We start from the raw sequence: 7,877 nt of genomic DNA, 5'->3' as shown, positions 1-7,877 counted from the left end.
CTTGGAGCAAAAAGAAACCGCCAAAAACTAGAGTCTTGCCAAAGAAAAGCAGCCGTCAGATGTTGCTGTGGTTACCACACTATATCCGCAACAGCTGCAACTGTCATCAGTGGTCTTATCCCAATAGACCTTCTGGTGGAAGAGCGATGCCAAATCGAAGAACAACGAACTCCCGAACAAAGTGAAGATGACAAAAAAAGAGTCAGAGATTCAGAGAGAAAAAAGACCATGGACAGGTGGCAACAGAAATGGAGATCCGATAACAACAATGCTAAATGGACGAAGGAAATCATCCCGGACGTCCGCCCGTGGGTAGACCGCAAATTCGGACGGGTCAACTATGCTATAACGCAATTTTTGTCTGGCCATGGATGTTTTGGGACCTACCTGTACCGTTTTAAGAAGAAAATTTCTCCCGCCTGCATCTACGGCGATGCAACTGAAGATTCTCCAGAACACATGCTGTTTGAATGCAGGAGATTTGAAGCAATCAGGCAGATGGCACAAAACGATGTAGGGCGCAGACTCACGAAAGAAAACCTCCTCAACGTTATGCTGAAAGATCGAGTCGGGTGGAACGCTATCGAAAAACTCATGGTTGCGATGGTAGAGAAAAAAGAAAGAGAAGAGAAAGACCTGGAAAGAGACATAGGACATTAACGGAATAAAGTAAGAGCTCCTGACCCGAAGATGATATTTCCTTCGAAATGGTGCCGGGACAGGTAGCTGGAGACCAACAGAGGAAAAGGGTTTTAGTCGGTCGCTCCGGCGGAGTCCGACACTCCCCATGGTCGCCAGAATGGCCTACCACCAAACATAAATGCAAATCAAATTACCGATGACCATGGGAGTGCATAGATACGCATTTCCTAAACCTCTATAAAAAAAAAAAAAAAGAAAGGGTTGGGTTGGGTTGGGTTGTACTCGCATCGGCGGTACATATACTAAAATTGGAACAATACAGAGAAGATTAGCATGGCCCCTGCGCAAGGATGACACGCAAAATCGTGAAGCGTTCCACATTTTTAACTCCGACTCCTGCCTCCAGGGTGCTGGTGCCGGTCCCAATCCCGGATAAAGGAGGAGGGGCCCCAAGATCAAGGTGTAGCACCATCGTGCCGAGGGTCTGAGTGACACAGGGGTTAAAGTGTGTCTTGAGCGATGCTCCAGAAAACTGGCGAATTCTGGAGGAATGTAGCCTTAGCGCGGTAAGGGCGCACTGCCGCTGCTGGACCTTTATCCCGTCCCAACTCGTGGGAATACTATGAGCTCTCAAAAGAAACTTAATTTGACAAACGCAGTAACTAGACAAAATGAGCCCAGCTGCATCGGAGATGGCCGACCTGGAGATAAATCCATTCGAAAGAAGAGGCAGCGTCACCAGAACCCCGGCGGGACTTTCTAAAACAATGATTGAGCAGCTAGACGCTGACAACGGTACAGAAACCGAAAAATCGAAAAAACCGAAGTACCCACAGACATCCAGCTCTGACTGGTTACATCAAAAGAAAAGGAAGAGAACAACTACACCGGAGCAACTTCTTTTTAAATCAATCGAGAATAGCGCAGTCCTCGAAAGCCTTCTAAACAAAGCAAACGAGCTTACACTGTTCTGCGATCAAACCCAAAACGTACACAAACAAGTAAAAACCCTTGCAAAGCAGATCCGAAACTGCACATTAAACGCAATTACAGAGTATAAAAAAGAATGCTAAACCCGTATATTGAAAAAACAGGAAAACGAAGAAATCATTTAAGAGTACAAACTATCGAAAAACAAAAAGATGAAATTAAAGCCATTAAGAAAAAAATCACACATGAAATAGACACACCTACAAAAACAACACCGGTTTTAAACGAGATCTCTACCCCAAACAGCTACAAGGACTTCAAAAAAAATGGCAAACATGAATTGGCCTGATGACCTGGACAAAAACACAAAAGTGGTAGTAGGAAACCCACTCAACACCGACAGCTACACAGCCAAAGTAGTGATTACAGAACCTGACGATACAAGCATGGAAAAATCCAAGGGGTCGGGAACACGCCTCGATTGGCTTTCCCATCCCCACACTCCCCCTAGTGCCAGAAAACGAATGCTAGGGGGGTCTGCACATAGATTTTCCCAAACCTCTATAAAAAAAAAATTAACTTTCTACTTTCTACGACTGCAAGGCGAGGATATGTTGTGTTTATTCCCAACAGATCGGCGGAAATGCTGGAGGGAATAATAACTAACCATATCTTGCCAGGAACGGAGATCTGGACTGACTGGTGGAGAGGCTATATGGGGCTTCCCAATTTGGCAGGTGTGTCCCTTATAGTCATAAGACAGTAAACCATTCTAGGAATTGTAGATTCCCAAACGGGGGTCTGCACCAATCAAGTAGAGGGACATTGGTCCCAGCTAAAGCAGTTTATAAGGCGCTTGGGTGCAATGCAGTCTATATATATTGCGGAGTACATTGACCAGTTTATGTGGTGGCAAGTATATGGCAATACGGCACCCACGCGCTTTCGCAATTTAATTCGTCAAATAACTGAAAAATATAATTTTTAGTTTTTTTTTCTTATTTGTTTTGGGTTTTTTGGATTTTTTTGTTTTTGTTAATAATTATTTTATGATTTATTTTTATAGAGAGGATCTGTTTTGTTTATTTTTATGATTTTTTTTTGTTATTAGAAATAAGTTTTCTTTAATTTTTTTTTTGTAAAAAGAATATGCGTTTTGTTTCATTCTTTAAAATTTTTTTTTCAAATTACTGAAAAATACAATTTTTATTTTTTTTCTTACTTATTTTGGTTTTTTTTTGGATTTTTTTGTTTTTGTTAAAAATTATTTTATGATTTATTTTTATTGAATTTAAGAATCTTCTTCATTTTTGTAAACAATTAATATTTTATATATTTTTATAGAAAGGATCTCTGTTTTGATTATTTTTATGATTTTTTTTGTTATTAGGAATATGTTTTGTTTAATTTTTTTAAGAATATACTTTTTTTTTTCATTATGTGATTATTTTGTAATATTTTTTAATAAAAATAATTTGTTTTTTTTTTCCTTTTACGATTTTTTTGTTACTTTTTTTATATGTTGTTGCTTTGTGATGCACTTTTATATAATGATAATAATTGTTTTTATTTTGCCCTCGAACCATGAAATATATTTCAGTTTGGCAACACTGCAAATCTGTTCATAATAATCTTATTGTAATAGAGAGTTTTTGCATTGAAAAGTAGTGAAAAATGGAATCTTTTTTAATGTTTTTTTTTCTTTAAAACAGGGTTTCGCAATGAAACTTCACTTTTAATCTACTCTATAAAGCACAGACTATTGATTAAAATTTAAAACATCCTAAAAATTGTGAGTTCATAATCCTTACCAGACCCAAAATTATTTTTCGTCTTCGAGTTTCAGTGAGATTGTTACAGCTTGTAATATTTTTTTGGCCATTCCAGCTTCGGTTGCATCAGCTGAACGGTCTTTTTCAAAATTAAAGTTAATAAAAACATACTTAAGGAATTGCATGGCTGAAGAAAGATTATCAGCTTTAGCTATTGCTAATGTAATAACCGATTCAAAAGGAAAAAAGATTTTTTTGGTAGTTTATAATTGTTTTAGTGTTTTTTTCTTTAAATATTGTTTTTTGTTATTATTTTATGTATCTGTTTTTTATTTTAACTATTGGTTTTTCTTTTATTTTGATTTTGTGTTGTATATATTTTTTAAAATTATAGTGAGTTAGTGTCAACTGTTTTGTTTGTTCGCTGTACATGAAGAATATATATAGCTCTTCCTAAAAAATTGTTTTACTTTTTTTAATAATAACCTATAGATTTTTGATTTTATTTGGGGCCCGGCAAAATTTTCGCACACAGGCCCGTGGCTACTTTGTTACGCCACTGAATGATCTGCTTAAGGTAACCCCACAGATAAAAGTCATTTGGAGACAAATCCGGAGATCTAGGAGGCCATTTAATATCACCAGTCCCAGTAATAAGGCGGTTAGGAAAAATATTTGTTAAAAATTCTGTTACCCTAGCCGCGTTATGAGCAGGACAGCCATCTTGCTGATAATAAACCGATCCCAGGTTTACATCAGGTAGGATTTGAATGGCAGGAAGAACTTGGTTTTGCACCAACTCAAGATACTTTTGGGCGTTTAAAGTGCCATCAATAAAAATGGCCCTATAACATTATCGCCCAAAATACCTGCCCAAACATTCAATTTTTGAGGATACTGCTACGAAACTGAAAACTTCTGTGCTCGTTTTCCTGAGACCAATAACAAACAATGGAAGGATTGTGTTTGCCATGTAATGGAAAAGAAGATTCATCAAAAAACAAAATATTTTTAAAAAAATATTCGTTTTCATTTGCCTTTTCCATCATGGTTTCACAAAATTCCATTCTTCGCCACTGGTCTTCAGGAAATATTATCTGAGTTTTTGAATACTTGAAACATTTGTACCCATATTTTTTCCAGATACGAGCAACAGTTTTATTGCTCATTCCCAGTTCCTCTCCAACACTTCTAGTGGACCGTGTCGAATCAAGTTCTAGGGTACTGCAAACCATTTCTTCCCGCCGTTCTATATCCTGGGCTGGACCACTTCAACAGGTGGTTCTTGACGTTTTGTGTGGCATTTTTTTACAATCTTGAAGACAAAAAGATGTCTCAAAATTTGTCACCACATTTAAAACCGTTTTTACGCAAGGAATCGGTCTATTCTCAAATGTCACTGAAAACAAATCTCTACATTGTACTGCCGAATTGTCTCCATAAAACCATTTAATTAGTTGAACTCTTTCGGAAGGGGTATAAACAGCCATAGTGAAAAAAACACGAAAATAACGCTGAAAAATTATTAATGCAACGTGCAGTAACATAGCGAAGTGAGGTCTGCTGACTCACTTCGTTCAAAAAATAAAAACGAAAAATTCCACCGCCTGCAAGCCGCAACCAAGCGGTGTTGCCATTATTTTGGGTAATAGGTAGCTCACGATAAGACGATCTGTATATGAGTATATAATCTTAAAACTCATTATCTAAGAACTTTTTAACTTTAATTAATATGGTTTTTAGGACAATATGTCTGTCTACTGTGCAGTTAAAGATTGTGGCCTAATAAAAACTAAGAATCATAGATTCCCCAACCCTTCAATGGATTATCTTAGATTTGAGAAATGGGTGAGCTTGACAGGCAACAAGGCTTTGTTGGACAAAAATCCCAACAAAATTTACAGTGGTAACCGAATGTGCTCAAACCATTTTACACCAAGTGACTTTGGGCCTAACCAGATTCTTTTAAAAACATCAGTGCCATCATTAAATTTACCAAGTCAGTTTGTACATAGTTTTTCAGTGGTGTAGACCATGAGCAAGGGGGTAACAGAGCATTTGTCCCCCACAAGACAGTTTGTCACTAGTTGTTTTGTTAGTCCACTTTTAATCTTTTATAAAAATTATAACTTATCATGCCACTTTAAAACTTTTCAGTCTATGCCACAACGGTTTTTATCAGGTTTATGAAGTTCTTAAAAATTAATGAACTTTTTTTTGTGTTGTAGATCCCTTACTCAATATTAAGTTTAAAATGCTAGAAGAAGACTTTCCAAAACAAGATAATATTTCAATTAATAAACCAGGCATATCAGGAATAAAAAGAAAACATGGTGGAAAGTTGTGTCACCTTCAATCCGGGGCCAGTGGCTTGCAAAAGTTTGAGGTAGAACAAACAGAAAACCCGTTAGTGGAAGATACTCGGTTGGCTCCTAGTAAGTTCATTATATTCTAATTTCTAATATGTGTATATTTTATAAATCATTCGAATATATTTGTTTGTTTTTAAACAATACACAATGATTTTATAATATACCTTTTTTCAGGAGCAACTGAATTATTAAGAGCAGTTGATGTAACTAGAAAAGTCCAGTTAACCCCAAAGGCTAAATACTTTTATGAAAAAGCTGAGTACTTCGAAAAGAGGACTACTAAGTTACGAAGATCAAAAATGTCACTTAAAAGGCACCTGCAGTTTCCAGATTTGACTAATCCATTTGGGTTTAAAGGGGTGATTTCGAGCATGGATAGGATCAGGAAAAGGTTTTTTGAATCTCAGATAGAGAATTCCAAGGTCGAAGGTTTACGCTAGAGGACAAGTCCTTGCTCTTGCATTCTATAAGCACAATGGTGCAAATTACAAATTTATGAGCAGGATATTTGCCCTTCCATCAAGACAAACCATTGGAAAATTATTAAATCGGATTCCTATTAAACCAGGCATTAACTATGAAGTTTTATCTATATTAAAGGCTGAAATTAAAAACTTTAAGGATCGTAGGGATAAAATTTGTCTTCTCATGTTTGATGAAATGAGCATTGAACCTCATTTATCTATAGACAGAACCAAAGGCAGCATAGTTGGCTTTGAAGACTATGGTTTTTATACAACCAATAAAATTGCAAATCATGTTCAGGTTGTTCAGGTTGTGTAATACTATAATGTAAAAATTATATTTTGTTTTTAGGTTTATATTTTGAGAGGTGTCATGAAGAAGTGGAAACAACCGATTTATTATAACTTTTGTTATAATAAATCGGCCGCAAATAGGCCTTCAAAGGCCGCTAATAAACGGCCTTCAAAGTGATTTTGAAGACGTTGAAACTATCTGTTTTTCCAATGGTAGAACCCCCTCTTTTCAGAATCTTGAGATAAATGGAGTGCCCATCCCATGGAAAAAAGAAATTAAACACTTGGGATGATACTAGACAATAAATTAGATTACAACAGTCACATCACAAAAACAATTAAAGACTGTATCAAAAGAAAAAACATCCTATACCCCTTATTAAGTAAAAATGTAAACTAAACTTAAAAAATAAAAAAATAATCTACCTTCAAATAATCAGACAATAACTTTTTTATGGTTCAAACATATTTAAGGCAGCAGTCAAAGCCAACCTAAAGAAATTAGAAACCTTCCAAAACAAAACTCTCCATCTCATTACAAACGCTCCGTGGTTTGTAAGAAACAGGAAAATTATAGTAGAGGATCCCACCATACTACGACCTTCACCCATAACGTTACGGGATGAAACGTATGTGTTCATAAAATGTAGTTAAAATGTTAAAATGTATTCCGCAAAGGTTGCCTGAAAAATCTTGTGCAAAATATTAATTATTAATGATAAAAAATTATTTTTTGTTAAATATTGCACTCATTCTGTTACGCATTAAATTGTGTACTAATCGAAAGTAAATAACTTGTGAAATATGCATCCACTGGGTTGCCTTCTTTTTTCTTGTGCAGTTACTACGCAGCCAGGTGTGCGGAGGTGATTCGTAATAGTAATTTGCACCTATCGAGTTAAGCAATAAAACATTACATTAAATTAAAGTTTATTTTATTGCAAACAATGCATAGGGTTGCTTGCGAAAAACCTGTGCATAATCCCGGTTGCCGATTTTTAAAAGTTCAAATTCTCGCGCGGCTTGATGCGATCAATTAATATAATATTGCCATTCAACTGCACCGTTAGTTATAAAATATTCTGCAAATTATTTTCGGATATCTTGTGCATCCTGTGACAGTTTTCTGGGTATTTTGGAAAAGGGGGTAAGCGATGAAATTTTGATATCTTCGCGCCATGTTCCTGGGTGGAAAAGTCCATCTTCTTCGTAATCTGAACTGCCTTGTGCAGTATATATCTACCTAGATGTATTACTTCGCCGCAGAAAATTATGAAGTAGTGTCACATGTCATGCAAATTATAGCAGCTTTTTCAGGCTGTAATAACATCTAAGTTATCCAAGTAAGTAATAAGCTATTGTGTGTTACCTTATCTTTCCCACAAACACAACACAACCCTATC

General features: G+C 36.1%; 1 non-coding gene across 1 annotated transcript; it reads left to right on the top strand.

The window, feature by feature from the left end:
• Nucleotides 1-920: 920 nt before the first annotated feature.
• On the top strand, nt 921-1,027 carry LOC126748026 (U6 spliceosomal RNA). The gene has a single exon (XR_007664588.1). It is a non-coding gene; the product is annotated as a U6 spliceosomal RNA (small nuclear RNA).
• Nucleotides 1,028-7,877: the final 6,850 nt, after the last annotated feature.

This window comes from Anthonomus grandis, chromosome 20 (assembly GCF_022605725.1).
Source record: "Anthonomus grandis grandis chromosome 20, icAntGran1.3, whole genome shotgun sequence".
Taxonomy (NCBI): Eukaryota; Metazoa; Arthropoda; class Insecta; order Coleoptera; family Curculionidae; genus Anthonomus; species Anthonomus grandis.
The sequence above is the reverse complement of the archived record's forward strand: the minus strand, read 5'-3'. Positions and strand labels throughout refer to the sequence as shown.